At 38.7% G+C, this 26,109-nt stretch overlaps 1 protein-coding gene and 1 pseudogene across 1 annotated transcript in view; both read left to right on the top strand.

The window, feature by feature from the left end:
- The window catches only part of Gabrg3 (gamma-aminobutyric acid type A receptor subunit gamma 3), a 624,026-nt gene that overhangs the window by 535,632 nt on the left and 62,285 nt on the right, over positions 1 to 26,109 (top strand).
- Positions 123 to 1,000, top strand: LOC148007366 (large ribosomal subunit protein eL6 pseudogene; annotated as a pseudogene).

The following is a 26,109-nucleotide window of genomic DNA, read 5'->3' as shown; positions in this document are numbered from 1 at the left end:
ATAAACACTTCCAGTAAAGTGAATGGATGCAAAATTAAACCACAAAATTATGAAAAATAAGTGAAAATTTACTTTTAAGGCCCTAGAATCCAGGCTCTTAGTTCTCTTTCCCATCTAACAAGATGGCAGCTGAAGAAGTCAAGAAGCTCGATGAAACAAAGGAGAAGAAACCTGCCTGGCAGTGATGCTGCTTCTGCTGGTGACTTGGCCACTAGTGCAGCCTTAAAGGGTGACCCTAAGGTTAAAAGGCCTAGGAAGGGTAAGTCCCATTGTACCCGAAACCCTATTCTGGTTAGAGGAACTGGCAGGTAATCCCTTTCTGCTATGTATTCCATAAAGGCCTTGTATGAAAGGAAATACTCAGCTGTCAAGTCCAAGTGTGAAAAGAAGAAAAAGGAGAAGGTAGTTGCTACTGTCATAAAAACAGTTAGTGGAGACAAGAATGGTGGTACTGGGGTAGTAAAGCTTCAGAAAATGAAGATGTACCTTGGAAGCTGCAAAGCCATGGCCAAGAGCCCTGCATTCAAGCATGAGAAGGCTGTGTGCAACAGCACCCCTGAAACTGTCCTGATCATCATCACTGGGCAACATAGGCAAGAGTGGTTTTCCTGAAGCAGCTGAGCAGAGGCTTTCTACTTATAACTGGACCTCTTGCCCTCAACCTAGTTCTTCTGTACAGAACTCACCAAAAGTCTGTTGTTATCACCTCTACAACAATTAATACCCAAGTTTAAAATCCCCAAGCACCTGACTGACTGATGTTTACTTCAAAATGAAGCAACTGCACAAACCCAGGCACCAACAGGGCAAGATCTTTGACATGGAGAAGGATAAATATGGGATTTAAACAGTGCAAGGCTGATCACAAAACTTTGGACTCACAGATTTTGCCAAAGAGAAAGCTGTTCCTCAACTCCAGCACTATCTGTGATCTCAGTTTTCCCTGGCAGATGGGATGTGTCCTCACAAACTGGTGTGTTCCAAATTGCTAACAACTTAATTAAACAGCTTTAGACATGGGTAAACAAAACAAAACAAAACCCGATAAAACAAACCCATTTACAAAAGCCACAAAATTAAAGTAAAACACTAAAAAATAAATTTAATGAAGAATGTGAAAGAGCTCTACAATGTAAAGTTCCTAATACCAAAGAATGAACTTGAGGAAGATGCTAGCAGACAGGAAAATCCACCATGCTTTGGATTTGAAGAATTAATGTTGTAAAGCAATGGTCCTTCTACTAAAAGGAATCCACAAATTTAATATAATCCTGATCAAAATTCTGGGACAATTATTCAGAGAAATAGAAGAAATAATCTTAAAATGTACAGGAAAACATAAAAGACTAAGGGGAACAAAAACAATCTTAAACAAAAGGGCTAATGTGAAAAGAGTCATCATATCTGACTTCACAGAGTCAAATCCGAACTTGCCTCATACTGGTATAAAAATAGATACACTGATGGGTAGGATAGAATAAGGACCCACATATAACCCCGTGCTATCGTAGGCACCTGACTTTGGAGAAAGAGACGAAAACACACATTGAAGAAAAGACAGCATTTTCAGCAAATGGCACTAGGAAAACTGGATGACTGCATGGAGAAGAAAGACTCTTGATCTGTATCTCATGCTACATAAAACTCAGCTCAACTTCAGAGGGATCGAGGACTTTAACATATGAACAGTACTTTAAAACTGTTAAAGGAAAATGTGTAGTGTACTTCAACCCATGTTTACAGAATAAGACTCACAGAAAAGGGACCTGGGAGCATAGAAGATAGGAGAAAAATTGACAAATGACAGTACATGAAATTAAAAGTGTTCTGTACGCCAGAAGAAACCATCAATTGAATAAAGAGGTTATTCATAGAATGGGGAAAATATCTTTGCCTGCTCTACATCTGACAAAGGATTAGTATCTCGTATATATGAAGAATCCAAAAAGCTAAACATCAAGAAAATAAATAGCACAAAACACATAAAAGTAAACAGAGTTTTCGAAAGAAAACATAGAAAAGACTAGTAAACTCTTTTTTAAAATGCCCATCCGTCCTAGCTAACAGAGAGATGCAAATTTAAACTACTTTAAGTTTCTATCTCCTCATAGTCAATATGGCCATCAACAAGATTGCAAGGACCACAAATGCTGGTGGAGAAAGATCAGAGAAGAACCACTACATAAGCTGAGTCCACTAGGCTCACAGGGTAGATAAAAACCTACTGTCATACAGATTCCAGGTTAAACTCTGGGTCACAAATCAGAAATACTTGAATCTGAGGCAGGGACTTAGAAGCAGGAGAGGGGTTTGATAGAGATAGGAAGGTGATATACAAGGTAGGGTTTGAGAGTGATCAGAATGTGCTATATACCTATAAGAAATTGATCAAGGACAAATTTAGTCAATAAAAATGCATAGTAAAGAAAGAATACTAAAATAAATAAGGAATAAACACCAATTTCCATATAAAAACAGTAACAATAGAAAAAATATCTAATTATGTCAGTATTCCTAAAATGCCAGAGAATCATGGGGTGACAGATTTCACATTCTGAAATTAAGGAACTGTCAGTCAATATTGTTGTGCCTCACAAAATTATTATTACAAATGGAAAAATGGGAGCATTTCATTTAAAGCATAAGTAAGGCAATTAGTTATAGTTGTCAATATCATAACACAACACCTTCTTTAAAGGGGAAAACCCTTATTCTGAGGCAAATATAAGGGATCATTGGCCTGGAAACAGATTCAGGCTTGACTAAATTCTATTCCACTATGGTAATAACTTTACTGAGTTTTAATGGAAATAGAATAAAGGTCATAAATCACTATTCTTTTTAAAATGCATTGGTAGAAATATCCCAGAAGCAGGTCACATAGAATCATTGACATCTTGGCTGTAGATGTCAGATTCCAAACTTCCCAGTCATTTAAGCAATTTGTCCACCTTACAGAGAGTTCAGCAGATGTTATTCTTTCCAGGAATGTTTCTTCATACAAACAAGCTAGCAATAAAGAAAATGATTCAAAGAATCCTTTTACTATATAGACACAATGAAAACTATATCCATCTCAAATAGGCATTGACACATTACCAAAATACAATTTCACCAAAGTCCAACTTGGTGAGGCCTCTAGATGACTTGACTTGCATTACTGTTACAGATCACTGGCAATGTTTACTTCTGCATCTAATTTTGTGTCTGTGGTGCAGTGTTTACTTCTGCACCCATGTTATTTCTCTCTCTGTCTCTGGGAAGGGGCTCAAAATGGGTTCATCTGCCAAGGTACTTATGCAATATGTCCCAGGCATAACTAAAATCCTGTAGTTTCCAACTGAATGGTTCTCCTTGCTTGACCAAAACACATGGTGTTTATGGTCTTTCATTGTCCATTACTGCATCAGCCTGGAGGAAGAGGCAGAGAAAAGTAGAAACTATAAGCACCTGCTTGCTTCCTTATTATGAACACTGCTCAGTTCCTACCCCAGATCTTCTTGATTCTCATCCAGCCTCAGTTCTTACTTGTCCTTGTTATGGGTGACATGGTACACTGGGGGCTGGTACACAGTCGTGCAACATGACAATAATACCAGCAGTAACGGACACACTAGCGGCAGCTTTTGAAAGTGTTTCTCTCCTTCATATGTCATTGCTCCAACTCTGTTCCTATGGCTTATCTTCAGTATGCCTGCATATCATTTAATAATGGTACTTGTGATGGGTGATATGTTCTTGTCCAGCCACTTCCCACAATGAGTGAAAAAAGCCACAGTGGTTTAATTTGATGTTGAACTGGAATCATCTTTCCTGAAACTGTGTTTCTTTTTGCATGCCCATCATACCTACAAAGGAATTCTAGAGCTGATTCACAATTTAGGAAGATGTGTGCTTGGTCTTCTTTTTAGGTCTTTTTAGTATTCGTGCCTGGGGGCTCCCCTGAATCAGAGATTGGGTGGCAGTAAAATGTGCCTCTTAGAAAAGTCTCTGGGGGGGTTGGGGATTTAGCTCAGTGGTAGAGCGCTTGCCTAGGAAGCACAAGGTCCTGGGTTCGGTCCCCAGCTCCGAAAAAAATGAACCAAAAAAAAAAAAAGAAAAGAAAAGAAAAGTCTCTGGGATGAGCAGCCAAGTGGAAAAGAACCCTCTTTTTCCTGCTTGTGACTGCAATGGCCACGTGCAAAACGATCTAGAATTATTCTCCAAAGGTGATTGCTATAGGAACTAAACAAATGAAAAGACCCACAACAAGATGCTCTGAGGATGGTCTCTGCCCAGTGTTCTTAATCTCCTGTGGCAAATTATTTCGGAAAGGGGTTGTGATTCGCCTGCTCAGCATTACTCTGAACCTCTGAACTCTCTAAGTTCAGTCCTATAATTCCTATGTTATAATTGATGTTTTTAAGAAAGAGATCTAACTCATTTGTCATAGTCAAAAATACAAAAAGGTATCATGTCAGTACTGTATAAAATTACATTCAGAATATGGTTATAAAAGCATAAATAAATTTTGTGTTGATATTTGAGCTGCATCATAATGATAATTTATCAAGCATATGAAAACATTCCTCCAACACAGAGAATTGAAATTCAAATCATTAATGGTCCCAAGAATTGTGGATGTGGGATACTCAACCTATAATAGAAAATCATGAAGGAAAATGTGGCATGATTTGTAAAAATAATAAATGTGTGTTTACATTGACTCATGAGTAATATGTTTGCAAATGTTGACTCATGAGTTACATGTTTGTGAATGTTGACTCGTGAGTTATGTGTTTATGTATGTTGACTCATGAGTTAGATGTTTGTATACATTGATTCATGAGGTATATAGTGGAACTAGTGTCACATGGGAAGTAATGATGTATCAGCAAATGCACACACAAATGCTATGCCATGCTGGTTTTTAAATTTTTCTTTCATTATTTTTTAAGTTTAATAATACAATTACACTATTTCCTCAACCCTTTCTCCAAAGTCTCCCATTGAACATAGAAAGTTCTAAGGCATAAACACACACACACACACACACACACACACACACACACACACACACACACACAGTCAGTTAAAAGGAGAGTACCTATAAGAGGTGGTCTCTGCTCAAACAGGGTTATCTAAGGAAGGTGTCTTCTCAGTTTAGCAGGCAAAACCTCACAGGCCACTGGAACTATCATGGACCAGGGCAGGTTATATTGCCAGGAGCCATCTAGGAGAGGTGAAAGGCTAGCAGGTGATCTTCCTAAGATTGTTTCATCATGACAGTGGACTATGATGAATGAACCCTTGCAAGTAAAGCTAAAGGGATGATGTTTTCAGGTATTGATTCCTGCAGCTGATATGCCTTTCCTATCTTTATAAAAAGTAATATTATATAATCTCTGTGTATTAGCCACCCTATTGTGCAGACTTTCCAAAGAACGACAAAGATGTTCTGTCTGTAGAGATGTTATACAAACAGATTTCTTAATTCCTAATGATGATTCCATAAGAATTTCTAAAATTATACTTAATTATTAAGCCCTTTATAATAGGACTGCTATTAAAACCCTCTCTGAAATGCAAACTGCAATTACAACTCTGTTAGTCTTCATGTGTCATGAGTTAATTGCTTCCAACATTGAAGCAGGCATTTTTAACATATGATACACTCCTGAGGGCTGTAAAACAATTTTAGCCAAAGGTCATAAAAGGTACAAATGATTTTACTATTGGTGCAAAGACAGAAGATAAAATATTGATTGTATTATTCTATACAAAACTTCAATGCAAACTAAGACACAAAACTATAGTTTTAGACTCGCAATGAACATATGGAGATAATGACAGATAATGAATGAATGCCTAGTTAGATAACTAGTCTTAATGCAAATACATGTAAACATCTCTGTTGTAAAATTCTTATTCAATTTATGATGTAAATTTATGTTGGAACTTTTAGTGAACTTTTGTAAAAAAACAAAAGCTACATGGTTTATTCTCCTTAATAAGCTACAAAGACCTAGGAATAATGACATTAAGCAGGACAAAAGGAGATAGAATGCAAAATGAAGAAAGAGAATTGGAAACTATAGGTGGAGAGACAGCAGAACATAGCAAGATATAACAGAGATGAAAACAGACAGAGTTACAGAGAGACCAGAAAAAGGAGGCAGCCTTCTCTTTAAGATGGGACGGATCAGAATTTTTTCTAACAGCAAGGCAAGCTTAGTCTTACTAAAGAGGACAAAGATTTTTTTCTTACAGACTTACGTTTAGTTCATTTAGCAATGAAAGTGTAGAAGTTTTATCTTTCTTTATGTAATAAAGATTAGAGCTCATTTTTCCATCCAGAATGAATGAGTTTTTTCTGCCCTGGTGCTTGGCCTTTTGCTTCATATGCATATATAAGTATAGGTGTGTGTGTGTGTGTGTGTGTGTGTGTGTGTGTGTGTGTGTGTGTAAGTATGTAAATATAAGAAAAGTAGCTGAACCCAACATGAGTGCATGAATGTGTATATGAATGTATGTATGTTTATGCATATTTTCTTGTGTAAAAGTTTTTCCTTCTGAGAGCATGACTCTTTTCTTCTGGCTCAATAAAAGTTTACTGCTCCAAATCTCCCTCCTTCATGTCAAGAGAGAGGTTCATACAGGCAGTGTGCTGGGCAGGAGAAAGAAACCCTAACCATTAATCCTTTACTTAATACCCTGCTGTTAAGCAACAAGTGTTAAAATCCACCTAGAGGCCTGAAGCTTCTAATGTCAGAGTAACTTAAAATAAAGACACGTAAACATTATTTTAGAAAGCATCTATAATATCTTCCAAGACTAAGTCTTCCCCTGCCAACACACTTCTCAGCTACCTTCAACAGAGAATCAAAGCTCTGGAGCTCATCTCCAACACTCTATCTCAAAATGACAGCAAAACCTGTCAATATCCACATGGTACTAGTTTTGAAGTTAGGCAGCTATGAAAGTAAGGAATCCATGGAGGTTTTTCCAACATTTCAAAAAAGTCCATAGAGGAAAGATGCTATGGAGTAGAGTCAGATTCCATGAAAAGGTTTGTGGGCAATGCATACAGGTATGGAAAAAGAGGCAAAGCCACAGTAGAGTCATCAGGGTGTTTAGATGCCAGCAGCATGAACTGTTTACTGTAGAGTGCTATAGTGGAACACAAGAGGACACAGAGAGTGTGTCCCAATTAACAAAATCAGAAATGAAAAGTGAGACATAACTACAGAATCAGAGGAAAATAAAAAATCATCAGATCTTACTATAAAAGCCTATATTCAACAAAACTTGAAAATCTGCAGGAAATGGACAATTTCCTAGACAGATACCAGGTACCGAAGTTAAACAAGGAACAGATAAACCAGATAAACAACCCCATAACTCCTAAGGAAATAGAAGCAGTCATTAAAGGTCTCCCAACCAAAAAGAGCCCAGGTCCAGACGGGTTTAGTGCAGAATTCTACCAAACCTTCATAAAAGACCTCATACCAATATTATCCAAACTATTCCACAAAATTGAAACAGATAGAGCACTACCTAATTCCTTCTATGAAGCCACAATTACTCTTATACCTAAACCACACAAAGATCCAACAAAGAAAGAGAACTTCAGACCAATTTCCCTTATGAATATTGACGCAAAAATACTCAATAAAATTCTGGCAAACCGAATCCAAGAGCACATCAAAACAATCATCCACCATGATCAAGTAGGCTTCATCCCAGGCATGAAAGGATGGTTTAATATACGGAAAACCATCAACGTGATCCATTATATAAACAAACTGAAAGAACAAAACCACATGATCATTTCATTAGATGCTGAGAAAGCATTTGACAAAATTCAACACCCCTTCATGATAAAAGTCCTGGAAAGAATAGGAATTCAAGGCCCATACCTAAACATAGTAAAAGCCATATACAGCAAACCAGTTGCTAACATTAAACTAAATGGAGAGAAACTTGAAGCAATCCCACTAAAATCAGGGACTAGACAAGGCTGCCCACTCTCTCCCTACTTATTCAATATAATTCTTGAAGTTCTAGCCAGAGCAATCAGACAACAAAAGGATGTCAAGGGGATACAGATCGGAAAAGAAGAAGTCAAAATATCACTATTTGCAGATGATATGATAGTATATTTAAGTGATCCCAAAAGTTCCACCAGAGAACTACTAAAGCTGATAAACAACTTCAGCAAAGTGGCTCGGTATAAAATTAACTCAAATAAATCAGTAGCCTTCCTCTACCCAAAAGAGAAACAAGCCGAGAAAGAAATTAGGGAAATGACACCCTTCAAAATAGTCCCAAATAATATAAAATATCTTGGTGTGACTTTAACCAAGCAAGTGAAAGATCTGTATGACAGGAACTTCAAGTCTCTTTAGAAAGAAATTGAGGAAGATCTCAGAAGATGGAAAGTTTTTTCATGTTGATGGATTGGCAGGATTAATATAGTAAAGATGGCCATTTTGCCAAAAGCAATCTACAGATTCAATACAATCCCCATCAAAATACCAATCCAATTCTTCAAAGAGCTAGACAGAACAATTGGCAAATTCATCTGGAATAACAAAAAACCCAAGATAGCTAAAATTATCCTCAACAATAAAAGGACTTCAGGGGGAATCACTATCCCTGAACTCAAGCAGTATTACAGAGCAATAGTGATAAAAACGGCATGGTATTGGTACAGAGGCAGACAGATAGACCAATGGTTCAGAATTAAAGACCCAGAAATGAACCCACATACCTAGGGGCACTTGATTTTTGACAAAGGAGCCAAAACCATCCAATGGAAAAAAGATAGCATTTTCAGCAAATGGTGCTGGTTCAACTGGATGTCAACAGGTAGAAAAATGCAGATCGATCCATCCTTATCACCCTGTAAAAAGCTTAAGTCCAAGTGGATCAAGGACCTCCACATCAAACCAGACACACTCAAACTAATAGAAGAAAAACTAGGGCAGCATCTCGAACACATGGGCACTGGAAAATATTTCCTGAACAAAACACCAATGGCTTATGCTCTAAGATCAAGAATCAACAAATGGGATCTCATAAAACTGCAAAGCTTCTGTAAGGCAAAGGACACTGTGATTGGGACAAAACGGCAACCAACAGATTGGGAAAAGATCTTTACCAATCCTACAACAGATAGAGGCCTTATATTCAAAATATACAAAGAACTCAAGAAGTTAGACAACAGGGAGACAAATAACCCTATTAAAAACTGGGGTTCAGAGCTAAACAAAGAATTCACAGCTGAGGAATGCTGAATGGCTGAGAAACACCTAAAGAAATGTTCAACATCTTTAGTCACAAGGGAAATGCAAATCAAAACAACCCTGAGATTTCACCTCACACCAGTGAGAATGGCTAAGGTCAAAAACTCAGGTGAGAGCAGATGCTGGCGAGGATGTGGAGAAAGAGGAACACTCCTCCATTGTTGGTGGGATTGCAGACTGGTACAACCATTCTGGAAATCAGTCTGGAGGTTCCTCAGAAAATTGGACATTGAACTACCTCTCTTGGGCATATACCCAAAAGATGCTCCAACATATAAAAAAGGCACGTGCTCCACTATGTTCATCGCAGCCTTATTCATAACAGCCAGAAGCTGGAAAGAACCCAGATGCCCTTCAACAGAGGAATGGATACAGAAAATGTGGTACATCTACACAATGGAATATTACTCAGCTATCAAAAACAATGACTATCAAATCTGTAGGCAAATGGTTGGAACTGGAAAATATCATCCTGAGTGAGGTAACCCAATCACAGAAAAACACACATGGTATACATTCATTGATAAGTGGCTATTAGCCCAAATGCTTGAATTACCCTAGATGCATAGAACACATGAAACTCAAGACAGATGATCAAAATGTGAATACTTCAATCCTTCTTGAAAAGGGGAACAAGAATACCCTTGGCAGGGAATAGAGAGGCAAAGATTAAAACAGACACAGAAGGAACACCCATTCAGGACCTGTCCCACATGAGGCCCATACATATACAGCCACCCAATTAGACAAGATGGATGAAGCAAAGAAGTGCAGGCCAACAGGTGCAGGATGTAGATCTCTCCTGAGAGACACAGCCAGAATACAGCAAATACAGAGGCGAATGCCAGCAGCAAACCACTGAACTGAGAACAGGACACCCGTTGAAGGAATCAGAGAAAGAACTGGAAGAGCTTGAAGGGGCTTGAGACCCCATATGAACAACAATGCCAAGCAACCAGAGCTTCCAGGGACTAAGCCACTACCCAAAGGCTATGCATGGACTGACCCTGGACTCTGACCTCATAGGTAGCAATGAATATCCTAGTAAGAGCACCAGTGGAAGGGGAAGCCCTGGGTCCTGCTAAGACTGAACCCCCAGTGCTTGTGATTGTTGGGGGGAGGGCGGCAATGGGGGGAGGGTTGGGAGGGGAACACCCACATAGAAGGGGAGGGAGAGGGGTTAGGGGGATGTTGTCCTGGAAACCGAGAAAGGGAATAACACTCGAAATGTAAATAAGAAATACTCAAGTTAATAAAAAAACTTTAAAAAAAATTAAAAAAAAGAAGATCGAGCATATGTACTAGAGGACACAGATCCAGAGGAGTAGAGCCATTCAAACTTGTGTGGTCCTGTATGCTGGACTTGGAGCTACAGGGTTTGGGGTTTGTCCTGCTGGATCTTCACCTTTCTTTGGTCTGATCATTCCTTGATACATCCAGCTATTTCTTTTTGAAGTAGAAAAGTTTACCGCTATGCTACTGTATAGTAGAAATATTCAAATTTATTTATTTATTTTTAATGGGGTCGTAGTAAAGAGACGGTATTGCATCAGAGGACTTAGGAAGCAACACCTGCTTTCAAGCATGGAGAGTATGCTTGTCCTCTCAGCTAGTGCTGGGATGGGATCTGTAAATGAGACATCTTCCTTAGATGTAGGAGGGAGGGCACACTGGCCCTGCCTGCCCTCAGCAAGACCATTTTGTTCCTGTGTGGTAGGGTCAATAGACAGTGATCGAATCTGAGAACTTCTAAAGAGAGGAAGGTATAATTACCCCCAAACCTGTGTTTCCTCAAGAACTGTGGTACCCTGGAAAGTAAAGCAAAAGGGGACACAAAAGTCTCCTTTTGAGTGTTACTTCATTACCTTCCTGCCATTTCTGTGGAGAATGATTTGAAAACCTTCACTTTGTGCTAACTGCTGTCCCACAGTGCAGTATTTCCCCTCAGTCTTTCTTAAAGCCTCTTATACGCCAGTTTTAATATATCTACCTGCTATAAAACATTAGATGACTTGATTTTGTAACTCTAGACATATCATTATAGAGTTGACACTGCTTTAGAGAAGACTGTGTCTCTCTGTTGTCCTGAGGTTGGGCTCATACACAACCTCTCATTTGTCCTTCTTATTCTTGGAAGTGCTCAATTTGAAAACTCATTTCTGGATGAGAACTTTTAAGGTCTTCAAGCTGAGTTATGCTATTTACATTTTATAAGAAGAAATGGCACATGTATCTATGCATCCACTGAAAAGAATACAAAATAATATGTGCTTATATTATGTACAACACCTCCTGATATGTTGCTCTGATTATCTATTATTCTTCATTTTTAAATGATGTATCTAATCCATTAATCCTACTCCAAATTTTTGTCTCCAAATGAGGGTACCACCTCATAATTTTATTTAAATCTTATTTTTTATTAAAATATTTTACACAGTATCTTTTAAAATACCCTTTCTGCTCCCACAAAATCTTCCCAGATCCTCCATGTAGTGGTTTGAATATACTTGGCCCACAGTAAGTGGCACTATTAAGAGGTGTGGCCTTATTGGAATAGGTGTGGCTTTATTGGAGGAAATGTCTCAGTTTGTAGGAGGACTTTGAGGTTTCTTAGTGCTCAAGCTCCACCCTTAACTGCCTTTGGATCAAGATATAGAACTCTTGGCTTCTCCAGCACCAAGTCAGCCTCCATGTTTCCATGCTTCCCACCATGGTGATAACGTACTGAACCTTTGAAACTGTAAGGCAGCACCAATTAAACGTTTACCTTTATAAAAGTTGCCTTCATCATCCTGTCTTCTCACAGCAGAAAACACCAACTGAGATACCCCCTCTCTCTCTCTCTCTCTCTCTCTCTCTCTCTGTGTGTGTGTGTCTGTGTGTGTGTGTGTGTGTGTGTCTGTGTCTGTGTCTGTGTCTGTGTCTGTGTCTGTGTCTGTGTCTGTGTCTCCCTCCATTGTCCTTCCTCCCTCAACAAAAGCAAAGCAAAATTCAAAGCCAAACCCCATAAGACATAAAAGGAAAGAAGGAAGAAAGAAGACAGAAAGAAGAAAGATAGAAGGAAAGAAAGAAAGGAAGGAAGGAAGGAAGGAAGGAAGGAAGGAAGGAAGGAAGGAAGGAAGGAAGAACATTTTTGTGTTAGCCAACTAACCCTAGGCATGTACCCTGCCTTGGCATGTAGATGATTTACTCAATTACTCTGCATCTGAAAAAAAAAAGACCCAAAACAAAGAAAATTATTTCCCCTTCTCTAGCCAGACATCAATTACCAATAGTTTTTCTGGTTGGAGTGGGGACTTTACCTTCCATTCACAGTGCTGGGACTTTGGTTTGAATATGCGCCAGTCCTCTGTGTGTGCTGTCACACTTTCTCTGAGTTCATGTGCATATAAGCCTGTGTGTCAGGTACGGGTGTCATCTCATGGAGTGTGTTTTAAAATCTAATCAAAAGTGGTTGATTACTTCCATAACATTTGTGCAACTATTGCACAAATATATCAGGCAGGTAAGTCACTGTTATAGGTTACAGGGTTTTTACCTGAGTGACACTTATGATTAGTTTTCTCCTCAGGTAATGTATAGAGTACCTTCCAGTACCATGAATTCTAGTCTGCAGAGGTAAAGCTTCTATATGGGCATCAACTCCATTTCTCTGTGTTTGGGGATGTAAGTATTTTCAGCAATAGGCTCTTATAACCTTGGCAATGACCAGTGATGTTTAGAGGAAATTATGAGACCTGTCTGGCCAATGATTAAACAAGAGATCATCCATTCCTGGTACTGGAAGTTTACATAGTAGCATAAGATGACTAGATGAGGTAAGGTCTACCTTATTATATGCTGAGTTCTTTTAAATTCTGTTCATATATGTATGTATTTTAGGACGCTTCTACAATAGTATGTTTCCGTATGGCTTTTCAAAATGTCCTTAGTGTTAGTTGTCCCTCTGTGTCTCTCCTTACCCTTCTGTCCCCACCTCCCTCCCAATTTAATCCCCCTATTCTAGTTTCCCCTTTATCTTTTTATAATACCACATTCCGTTTTCTCTTTCTTGGAAGGTCTCTTTCTCTTTCTGGTCCATTACTACATACTTAACATCTATAGTTATTCAGATTGAAGCATTCATGTTGAAAACTGAGAAACTAACATCCATATATAAGAGAAAACATGCAGTATTTGTCTTCTGGGGTCTGGTTTACCTCTCGTAGAGAGATTGTTTCTAGCTACATTGATTTTGGCCATTCTGACTCTGGTAAAATGAAATCCCAAAGTAGATTTACTTTGCATTTGCCTAATGGTGAAGGATGTTGAACATTTTTAAAAGTGTTTCTCAGCCATTTGTCTCATCTTTGGGGAACACTGTTTAGTTCTCTATCCCAATTTTAATTAGGTTAGCTTTTTCATTTTCTTTCTTTTTTTTGAAAGTTCTTTTTTATCCTAGATACTAACCATTATCAAGTGTATAATTGATGAAGGTTTTTCCATCCTGTAGTCTGAGATGCTTTGATAATACTGGTGTCCTTTGCTCTACAGAAACTTTATTGTTCATCTTAGTGCCTGTCATTGGTGTCCTGTGCTTCTGTTGCTATCTGTGGGACACGCTACAACCAGGGTCCATGTGCTTGTGCTATGGTTTGTGCTGCCAGCAAGGGCCATGAGGGTGTCCATGATCTGTGCTGTGGTCAAGGACCATATTGATCTTTGTGGACTAAGCTGCCGTTGGAGACCATATTGAGGCTCATGGTTCTTGTGTCCATGTAAATTTCTGTGCTCTGTCCTCCCACAGAAGACCATGTTGATGTCAATCATCTGTGTTACCACCGAAGGTCATTTGGATGTCTAGGGTCTTTATTGCCCCCTGGAGTTATGTTGATGCCTATGCACTTGACTGCTACTGGGGACCATATTTATGGCCCATGCCCTGGAGGCCATGTTGATATCTCTGGCCTGTGTTGCCACTGGAGACAATGCTGAGATTTGTGGCACATAGACCATGTGGGTGTCTGTGTTGCTCCATGCTGTCTTCAGAAACCATATGGAAGTTCATGATCCATGCTCCCACTGCCTATAAAGGTGCAAGGAAGCCACTTCTACAGTGGTATTAATGACTGCAGACTCATAGCTGAGAAAGAACATATTAGAAGGCTGCTGTGGCAAACCCTACCTTCCCCTAAAAGAATATTCTAAGCAAGAAGCCATCGAAAAGAACTCTTGAAAGTTGTGATAAGAATGATGTTCCAATGTAAGGGAATGCCAGAGCAGGAAATCAGAAGGAAATGAGTGGATGGGGGAGCACCCTCATGGAGGCAGGGGGTGGTGGGACAGGATGGGGGTTTCTGGAGGGGAAACCAGGAAAGGGAACAACATTTAAAATGTAAATAAAGAAAATATCCAAGAAAAGAAAGGGAAAAAAAGGAATCCTAAAGTGTATCTCTTCATACAGTACAGGTGGGTAAGGATTCAATTCTCTTCAAGTTACTGGCCACTGGAAGTTTGACTCTGCTACAGACAGTATAGGGGTAACACAAAATGGATTTGTGGGTTTTGTTTATTTTGTTTTTTCTTTGTTTTACTTTGTGGAGGAGGGCATATGGATGGGGAGGGGGTTGATCTGGGAGGGCTGGCAAATGTGACCTGGGTGTACTATGTAAAAGTTCTCTAATCGTTAATGAAAATATTATTTCTGGGGCCAGTTGCCTCAGTTGCTAAAAAAAAGTTGTCTGACCTTCCAGAGGACCAATGTTCAGTTCCCAGGACCCACAGGGCAGCTTAGAAAGTCTATACCACCAGTCTAGTGTGATTCAGCTTCCTCTTCTGGCCCCTATGCAATGTATGCACTGCACAGAAGTACACTCAGACAATAAATAAATAAATAAATAAATAAATAAATAAATAAATAAATAAATAAATAAATCTTAAAACCATATATTTTGAAAGAATAGTTCCTTTCCTGTGCCAATAAATTCAAGTCTCTTTCCCACTTTCTTTTTTTAACAGATTCACAGGATCTAGTCTTAAGTTAAAGTGTTTCATTCATGTGGAATTGAATTTTGTTCTGAATGATATATATGGATCCATTTTCATTTTTCTACAGGAGGCTATCCAGTTTGACCAGCACCATTGTTAAAGGTGCTGCCTTATCTCCAGTATGTATTTTTTTGTTTTATTTGTCAAAAATCAAATGCCCATAGATGTGTGAATTTTGTATGGGTCTCTAATTAAATTCCACTGGTAAACATGTCCGTTTTTATTTCAATAGCTCTGCAATTCAACTTGTAATTTAGAATGGTGAAACCTCCAGCAGTTCTTTCCTTGTCCAGGATCACTTTATCAATCCTGAGATTTTATATTCCCATATAAAGTTGAAGATGGTTTTTAAATTTTTTGTGACTAATGGTGTTGAAGTCTTGAGAATTGCATTGAATCTGCAGACTGCTTTTGGTAGAATGTCCACTTTCGTAATATTAAGTCTACTTAGGCATAAGCATGGGAAATCTTTCCCTCTTCTGATCCCTTCTTCAACTTCTTTCTTCAGTATCTCAAAGATTTTATTATAAAAGTCTTTCACTTGCTTTGTGTACTGGCTTCTTGTATACTTGTTCTTGGTCATGGTGTGCAGGAATACATACAAACCTTGACTAAGACAAACTGGTACCAGGTGTGGGTTACCCCTGTGACAGCCTGACCATGTTTTTGGGAGGACCATAGAAGGACTTTGGAACTTCGGGCTAGTAGAGCTATTAGGATATTAAGAGCACTGTGGAATTTCCTGTAGCAGCTTGGAAGATAATGTTGAGAACAGTGCAGAAGATGCAGGCCTGGCTTGTGAAATTTCAGAGAGAAGATTTAAAAGACTCTTATCCAGGCCATTGCTATTTTGATTGTGAAGATTCTGTGGTTTTGGTTAGCTGGGGCTGAAAGATCAGCTGTGATTAACAAGATACCAGAACTAGTAAAGTCAAACCTTTACTAGAACAATTGATACTGGTTAGCTGGGACTAAGAAATTAGTGATTAAGAAGAGACCAGAATCACAGAGGTGATAACTTCTGGGAAGTGTATCCCAAGAGCACAGAAGCTGAGTTCCAGAGACAGGCACAGTTGTACCTTGTGTAGGCAGCTGGACTTGGTAATGTATAAGAGTCACCCAGGTGGTACTGGTTTTGAAAACATGAAGGGGTAGCAGCTGATGCTTGGCACTAGGAGAGGCCAGGAGAGGCCATTGTTGAAGGTGCAGCCTCAGTGGCAGTTGAAGACTAAAGGGATCATGCAGAGAAGTAGAGGTTTGGCAGTGAAAAGAGTCTGTGAAAGGCTATTTTTGAAAGTGCAGCCCAGTTGCAGCAGAAGACAGCAGTGTTTTAGAGATAGCAGTAACACTAGAGGACCACCAAGAATAGCAGCAGCAGTGGAGTAAAGGCAGCTGGAGCCTAGAAGACAAGCCATGTGCTACAAATAGCAGAGCTGGAGAAGTGACCCAAGCCCTTAGAGAAACCCAGATCTTGATTGGATCCTAGACATTGGACACTTACAGTTTGATTTTGATTTTGATTTTGATTGTGACTGTGCCCTAACCTTTTTTCCCTCTTGAAGTAAAGTATTGCAGTGTAGCCCACAGTTAAGAGACTTTGAATTGTAAGATTTTGAATTTCAAAAGAGATTAGATATTTTAAAGGGATTGAAATTTTAATATTTAAAATTTCTAAAGACTGTGGGACTTTTAAAGTTATTTAGATCTTAGGGATGAATAAAAATGTAAGGGTTGAGGCTTAATAGTGATATGTTTGTGTGTCTAGTTGAAAAGGGATCAATCGTTCTGACTGGTTTTGTATGTCAACTTGACACATGCTGGAGTTATCACAAATAAAGGAGCCTCACTTAAAGAAATGCTTCCATGAGATCCAGATGTAAGGCATTTTTTAAAATAGTGATCAAGGGGGGAGGGCTCAGCCTATTATGGGTGGTGCCATCCCTGGTCTGATAGACCTCAGTTCTATAAGAAAGCAAGCTCAGCCACCCAAGGGAAGAAATCTAGTAAGCAACACCCTTCCATGGCCTCCACATCAGCTCCTGACTCCAAGTTCCTGCCCTGTGTGAGTTCTGTCCTGTTCCAAAGGCAAACAGGAGAAGACTGGCTTCCACATAGCTAGGAGGAGGGTCTCAAAGTCCAACCCAACAATGTTTCCTTTCCTCCAACAAGATCAAACCTACTCTAACAAGGCCAAACCTCTGGGCCAAGCATATTCAAACCATCACAGAGAGGGTACTGATTTTTGTGTGTTAATTTTATTTCCTAATGCTTTATGAAAGTATTAGCTATAAAAGTTGTTTGGTGGAAGTTTTAATATCTTTTATATATAAAATCATATTATCTGTAAATAAAGACACTGTGACTACTTCCTTTCCTGTTTCTATCCCCTTGATCCCCTTTATTTGTCTTATTCCTGTAGCTAAGACATCAAGTGTTATATTGAATAGGTGTAAAGAGAGTGGAAAAACCTTGCTTTGTTCCTGATTTTTGTGGAAATAGTTTGAGTTCCTCTCTATTTATGTTGACTGTAAATTGCCTTTAGTAAGTTGTGTTATGTCCCTTGTGTCTCGAGTTTCTCTAGGACTTTTCTCATGAGGGGATGTTGGATTTTGTCAAAGGCCTTTTCTGCATCAAATAAACTGATCATATTGCTTTTACCTTCAGTCTGTTTATGTGGTGGATTATGTTTATTAATTTACATATGATGAATACTCCGTCTCTGAGATGAAGCCAACTTGATCACGGTGGATAATCTTTCTGCTGCATTCTTAGATTTATTTTGCAAATATTTTATTGAGAATTTTTTGTATCTATGTCCATAAAGGAGAGTGTTCTATAATTTTCATTTCTTGTTGTTTGGACTTTATATATTTTTGGTATCAAGGCAAAAGTGGCTTCATGAAACAATCAAATCCTTTCAGTTTCTCTTTTGGGTACTATTTTGAGGAGTATTGACTGTAGTTCTTTAAGAATCTAACAACCAGAGCTTCCAGGGACTCAACCAGAGCTTCCAGGGACTAAGCCACTACCTAAAGACTATACATGGACTGACCCTGGACTCTGACCTCATAGGTAGCAATGAATATCCTAGTAAGAGCACCAGTGGAAGGGGAAGCCCTGGGTCCTGCTAAGACTGAACCCCCAGTGAACTAAACTATGGGGGGAGGGCGGCAATGGGGGGAGGGTTGGGAGGGGAACACCCATAAGGAAGGGGAGGGGGGAGGGGGATGTTTGTCCGGAAACCGGGAAAGGGAATAACACTTGAAATGTATATAAGAAATACTCAAGTTAATAAAAAAAAAAGAATCTAGTAGATTTTTTAAATCTGTTTTTCTATGGGCATTTGAGGATAAGGGAGACTTTTAATTACTTCTACTTCAGTGGGGATTATGGGTCTGTTTAAATTGATTATTTCATTTTCATTTAACTTTAGTAAGATATATGTCAAGAAATTTATCCATTTCTCTTAGGTGTTCCAGTTTGATGAAATCTGTATTTTTTGAACACTATGTCCTCATGATTCTCTGAATTTGATTAGTGTCTGTTGTAATGCCCCTCATTCACCTCTACTTTGTTAATTTGGGGTAGTCCTCTTTCCCTCTATCTTTTGGCTAGTTTAGCTGAGGATTGTCAATTTCATTGATTTTTTTCTCAAAGAATTAATTTGTTGTTTCATTGATTCTGAATAATTATTTTTATTTGATTTTTAACCCTAAGTTTAATTATTTTCCTATATAATCTTTTTTTCCTTCTTTTTGCTCTAGAGCTTTTAAGTATATTGCTGAATATTGAAAATTGAAGGTGTTTATTCAGCTCTGAACTTGCCAGTGAATCACTCTTAGTTTGTACTATTGGTTTGGATGTTGTGTGTGTGTGTGTGTGTGTGTGTGTGTGTGTGTGTGTGTGTGTATGTGTGTGTGTGTGTGTTTTCCATTCAGTTCTAAAATGTTTTTCATTTTTTTCCTTGATTTCTGTTTTGACCCAATTTTCATTCAGCAATGAGTTGTTCCACTTCCATGAATTTATAAACTTTCTGCTTTTTGTTGTTGTTGTTGTTGTTGTTGTTGTTGTTGTCACCGTCGTCGTCGTCATTGTCATCATTGTCATCATTGTTGTTGAGGAGGAGGAGGAGGAGGAGGAGGAGGAGGAGGAGGGCGGTAGAGGAGGAGGAGGAGAATGTCATCTAGCCTTGATTCATGGTGATCAGACAGAATACGGGAATTATTTTAATTTTCTTATACTTGTTGAGACTTGCTTTGTCTCCTACTATGTACTCACATTTGGAGAACATATTCATAATTGCTGTTTTGAAGTCCTGATCATGTGTTTCAGCTAAATTGCTTTGCTCTGGATCTGTTGAAATAGAGTTACTGGCTTCTGGGCAAGGCATATTGTCTTGGTTGTTTATGTTTGTGGTTTTTAGCTGAACCTAGACATGGAGCTTGAAATGCTTAGTATAGGTCTCTTGTCTTCACTTTGTTAGATGAGTGGCCCACTTTGATTGGTGCTCCCCTCTCTGGGGAAACCGAGTGCAGTAGGTGTGGGTTCCCTGATACAGTAGTTCTGTGGATCAGCAGTAGTGACAAAGGAATGGAGATGGGCCAGAGAGATAAGCTGAATCTCGGCCTAGTACGGTCATTGTTTGTCCCATAGTGTGGATATGGAGTAGTTCTGTAGGTTGTCATAAATAGAAAAGGAATGGAGCTAGGCTAGAAGGAAAGTTTGAAATGGCCCCATAATTTTTTGAAAAGATAAAAAGCCCTGAAAGATGCATGGCTTTTATAATATCTTTTTTTTCATCAAAAACCTTTATGTCAAGACTAAAGAAACATGTATTTAACTTCCCAGAAGTCTTAATCGTGAATTAAACTTTTTTCTTATTAACTTGAGTATTTCTTATATACATTTCGAGTGTTATTCCCTTTCCCGGTTTCCAGGCAAACATACCCCTCCCCCCTCCCCTTCTTTATGGGCATTCCCCTCCCCATCCTCCCCCCCTTGCCGCCCTCCCCCCAACAATTTAGTTCACTGGGGGTTCAGTCTTAGCAGGACCTAGGGCTTCCCCTTCCACTGGTGCTCTTACTAGGATATTTATTGCTAATTATGAGGTCAGAGTCCAGGGTCAGTCCATGTTTAGTCTTTAGGTAGTGGCTTAGTCCCTGGAAGCTCTGGTTGCTTGGCATTGTTGTACATATGGGGTCTCGAGCCCCTTCAAGCTCTTCCAGTTCTTTCTCTGATTCCTTCAACGGGGGTCCTATTCTCAATTCAGTGGTTTGCTGCTGAAACCAGTTATCTGTTAGCCTAAAGTTAGACAGCAGTTCCCATTCGAAGGTCTTTCTTTAGTAATAAAGACACCATTTACTCATTGTACTAAGTTGAGAATCTCTGCGTCAAGAATTTTAAGGAAGAGTCTAAGAGTCTAAGTGCCAGATGCAGTGTTTGTAGCCAACATTAGATTCTACCATATCCAGCACACTGCAATGGGTCTTCAACACTAGGCTCTCACAACAGCGACAAGTTTATGGTTGATGCTTCTCCTCCTTCTGGTATATGTGTGTGATATTTGCACTGGGAAAATTACATATTTCATGGCATCAGAGCAATTATTATGTGCATGGGCACACTGACAACTTGAAACAAGAAACAATTCTTCCCAAGAATTAATTTTCTTCCATACAAAAAAAAAAAAGCAGACGTGGAACAATTTCCCACTAAATTTTTTCTTTTTTTTTCCATCTTTATTAAATTGGGTATTTCTTATTTATATTTCAAATGTTATTCCCTTTCCTGGTTTCCATGGCATCACCCCCTAACCTTTCTCCCTCCCCTTCGACATGGGTGTTCCCCTCAGAATATGGCAAATACATAGGCAAATGCCAGCAGCAAACCACTAAACTGAGAACAGGACCCCCGTTGAAGGAATCAGACAAAGGACTGAAAGAGCTGAAGGGGCTTGAGACCTCATATGAAAAACAATGCCAACAAACCAGAGCTTCCAGGGATTAAGCCACTAACCACTAAATTTTTTAAACCAGCACTGCCCCCTCCTCCTTCTACATACTTCTCAAAGTAGGTCAAATGAAACAGACTAGGGTGCTGCTTAACTCTCATTAGGCAAAGAAAATATGATTTTCTCCTCACAAAAGCTATGTGCAATGTAATTCCTTACTCTGAGTCTCAATCTCTTGTATCTTGGTCTGAAATTATAAGAAGACAAGAGACCAGAGGGAAATGGTGGGATCCTGACCTCAGAGATCCTTGTCACCTGAGCCAGTATTGATTCATATGTGATTATATCAAGTCATTGCAACAAAATTTCGCACACCAAACAGCTTAACCAACATTCATTTCCTCTGTTCTGCAGACTAGGAATTCTACCACCTGGGTTCAACAGATTGAGTGCCTGCAGAGGAATTTTTAATATGTAGAAAGGGCTGCTTGCTGATGTGTGATCATAGACAGGGGGAAAAGATCAAGTACTGAATTTTCTATTTAAACAATTATCCCACTGTAAGTAGGGACCTCTGAGTGTGATGCCACTCAAAAATATGGCTTTAGCATATAAATCTAGGGCTATGGGAGGTACAGTCATTACATCTATGAAATGTACTTCTATGCTTTTCTCAATACTAAAGCACTATTAGAATGTAGGAATCCTGTCTACATTCTCCACAATTCACTGAAAAGAAGACACAATCATGGGGGGTGAGCCTCTAATACTTAATAGGATTCTGACCCTGTGGTGGCAAGATCTGAACCCCTTGTGTGCTGGTTTGAATGAAAAAGGCCCTCATCAGCTCATAGGGAGTGGCACTATTTGGAAGTATGGCCTTGGCAGAGTAGGTGTGACCTTGTTAGAGGAAGAGTGGCACTATGGAAGTAGTCTTTGGGGTTTCAGAAGCCCTTGCTCCACCCAGTGGTACTTTTTCTTTCTGTTGCCTGCTGATCTGGATGTAGAACTCTCCAGTGACTCTCCAAGCCTATCTGCCCGTGTGCTGACATGCTTCCTGCCGTGACAATAATGCACTAAACCTCAGCACTGCAAGCCAAACCAATAACAAAAACTTAGGAAGTTTTCCTTTACAAGAGTTGTTATGGTCATGATGTCTCCTGACATCAATAAAACCCTAATTACAACACAGAGGTAGAAATTTTTTTCTTATTTTATTTTTGAGTCTTTGAAGAGTGTTTTCTGTGTCTCAAGCTAAGCTTGAACTCACTACAAAACTAAGGATGGTCTTGAACTCATGAAGCTTTCAATTTTACCTCCCAAATGCTGGGATTACAATTGTACGCCACCATACCATCTCAATGTTAGGATTTCTGAGGACATATGCCATGCAAATAAATTTTTTTTTTGGATAAATATACTGAACTTCAAAATAGCTGTTTAATTTGCTAAGTAAACTTTGTGTTTCATGTGTTCCCTCTCTAATTTATTAAGCAGTACTCTGAAATGAACACAAGGCATTATATGGCTTCTTCAGTACAGATTTGACTTGACTCCTCCAGCAGGCGTGTGCTTCTGAGGTCTCACTATAGCTACCTCACCAAGTTAGCAAGAATTCCTTAAAACCATGGATCAGCATGCCACGCATGGCTTCTTTCGCTGTTAATAGTCAGCTGGTTTGAATCAGCAGCAGTAAAATCTACACATTGCTTTTGGTTGATAGTTCTCCCATTTCTTAAAGGATTCTTTCTATTTATTTGGCCAGAAACTAAGCCAAAGCATGTTGACTTTTCCTCATGGTGGATCTAGATAACTGTATCAACTTCAACTTCAAAACTAGCCTGAGCAACACAGTGAGAATGTATCTCTAAAAAATAAAAATAAATCTCGTTGACAGCTTTTCATTTTTTTTCATTGCTTTTCTTCTTAGGACTGCTGAATTTTGCATATTTAGTGTTAGTTAAGAAAATAAATTACTTTATAATTTGTTTAGAGGTAGAGAAGGAAAAATGTAAGATTTATTAGTTTACAATGATCATCTTTGGTTATGGTAAGTATATGACTTTTCTGTTCACAAACTGACTGACAACTAGGCATTAATCTACATCTGTGATATGTGTTAAAGAAATCATAAACTTTCGACTTATGTACTTGTTTGTTCTGTCAATTTGTTTCAATCTAGAATTACCTTGGGAGTCTTAATGAGGAATTATCTAGATCCTATTGGAATGCCTGTTGTGGGTTATCTTGGCTGTTAGTTGATATAGAAAAACATAGCCCTTTGGGGGCAGCATCATTCTCTAACAAGAAGTCATTTCTTCTCTATGATCTTGATCAGGGATGTGACTAGCTGCTTTAACTTCCTGCCTTGACTTACCCTCAGTGATGGATTGTTACCCGGGACTGTAGGCTGAATGGCCTATAGTGGTTAGTTTTATATAAAATTTTCAATTCAGTGTATTATACATAAAATGTCAAGAGGGGAGAAAGGATATCCAGATAGGCAGTCTCCATAAAGGTTATATTGTCTCGGTGTGCTGCCAGGCTACTTTGGAAGGAGGTTCTGGCTCCAGATTCTTGTGGCTTCCAGTCCATTGACAGGCTGCAAAGCCTGAATGGCTTTGGTGTGGAGGCTGCTCACTGGCTGTAAAGGAGTTATACCACTTCAGAGGAAGTGATATCTTATAAAATGTCCTACCAGAGAGAGTAAAATCTTAAGAAAGGTATAGCTAACAGACTGATTTGTAAAGCAACAGAAACTCTTGCAGATGCTTGTTGGAAAACTGTGGTCATCTGAATTTCTACAAAGATCAAGGCAGCAAAGCTTTTGGAAGGTAATCAATGCCTAAGGAACTGAGTTTGGCCACTGTGTGCTCTGTGATATGAATGTAGATATGAGCACACTTAAGTTGAAGAACTTGAAGCTGGAAACCAAGGAAGACCAGGGAGGGCAGTGGTGAGTGCAGGCCCTAAGCCAAGCACATGGAAGCTCTGCCTAGCTGCTCTGCACCACCTCAGAAGAGAGTGTGGAAGCCCACATCCCACACCCATATATCCTTTGAAAATAAAAACTGTACTTAGTGGGTTATAAAAAATAATAATAAAAGAGGACATAAAGTTGGCATGTGGTAGAGGTAGGTCTAGATAGCAGAAAAAGTGAAAGTGAATATGATCAAAATGTATTGGATGTAGGTATGAAAATTTAAAACAATTGATAAAAATACTATATTTTAAATGCCTAGTTTCTAAAAATGTTACAAACCTGGAAAGAAATAGAAAAACGTACCTACCTACAAAAGAAAAAATAAACATTGAAATAGAAATTATTGTTGAAGGAGCTAGTAAAGGACTTAGCTAGTAAGGTGCTTACTGTGTAAGCACAAAATTATGCCTGAAATAAATGTTTCACTGGGACAAGGGAGAACAGTGAATTTCTGAGGCTTTCTGGCCAGCCAGACTAGCTGAATTAGAGAGTTGCAAGTTCAGTGAGAGATTCCAACTCCTAAAACAAGACAAATGGTTTCTGATTTCTGAGGGAAAAAAAAACTGAGATGTCCTTTGGTCTCTCAGTGCTCATGCACATATGACCACATACACACTCACATGTGGACACAAACACACTCACATATCACTAAAGATTCCCAGACATTAGATGTACTAGTAAAATATTTAAGTCTAATCTATTAAGCACTTTGAAAACTCTATAGAAAATCATATCTAAATAATTAAATGAAAATATTCTAATCAGATCTCATAAAACTAGTTAAAAGATAGAGCCTATTTAAAAAGACCCCCCCCATAGAAATCTTGGCCTTGAAAAGTACAATGACTGCAATTTAAAATGTCATCAGTGAGAGTGAATGACATTTGAGCAGATAGAACAAAATGGTCATCTCCCAGGGATGAGCGCTAAGTTCAAATTGTTGAAGAGGCATGAAGAAGGAATCAATGGTTTCCAGATGAACTGTGGGATGAATAGAAAGAACACATGATATTCCAGGCCATGGGACTATGTATACAACACCAATGACAAACACAGGCCATATGTGTTTGCCCTATTCATGGACTATATAACTATCTATAATATGAAGTATGTAATGCCAACTGCGGATTCTGGCTGATAATGCTGTGTCTATTGGTGCAAGTGGTCGATTATAGCAAACACAACTACAAATGTGGTTGCTGTTAGTGGGATAAGAAATGAATGTGTAGAAAACAGTGGCATAGAAGTCCTCCTTCCAATTGTTTACAAAATAACAACTTCTCTAAATAGCATAAAGTAATTTCAAAACAAAATAGTTCTGAAGGTACATGTCTATGGTGTGAAAGATAGATAGATAGATAGATAGATAGATAGATAGATAGATAGATAGATAGATAGATAGATAGATATAGATAAATAGGTAGATAGAACAATAGAGATGGAAAGGTAAATTTGTATGAATGTACTCAAAGGCACTTAAAAGTTGTTAAGTTTCAAATTTACGTGTGTATATATATATAGTATATTTATATATATATTATACTTATCTGTGGTTATAATAATAAATGTTTATATATTGTTGTTAGGGATTATGCTGGTTAAGCAAATTAATGGTTGAGATGTTTCATAATCATTACTACACTAGCATGAGTGTTAATTGGGTTCCCAGTACCAAGCATAGTTCTTATCTTGGTGAGTGGATCTAAAGATCAATTAGAGAACAATTTGTTACCCCCAAGTGATGTGTACCACTACTGCACTTTTAGGGTTATCATGCCATGCTGGTAATTGAATTGGTTAATAGGAATCACAGTTGGCTAAAACCCTTGGATGCCTTCCTTCTTTAGAAGCTTCCATGA

The sequence above is a fragment of the Rattus norvegicus genome, chromosome 1 (genome assembly GCF_021556685.1).
Source record: "Rattus norvegicus strain SHRSP/BbbUtx chromosome 1, alternate assembly SHRSP_T2T, whole genome shotgun sequence".
Classification (NCBI taxonomy): domain Eukaryota; kingdom Metazoa; phylum Chordata; class Mammalia; order Rodentia; family Muridae; genus Rattus; species Rattus norvegicus.
This window is presented reverse-complemented; position numbering and strand designations above follow the sequence as displayed.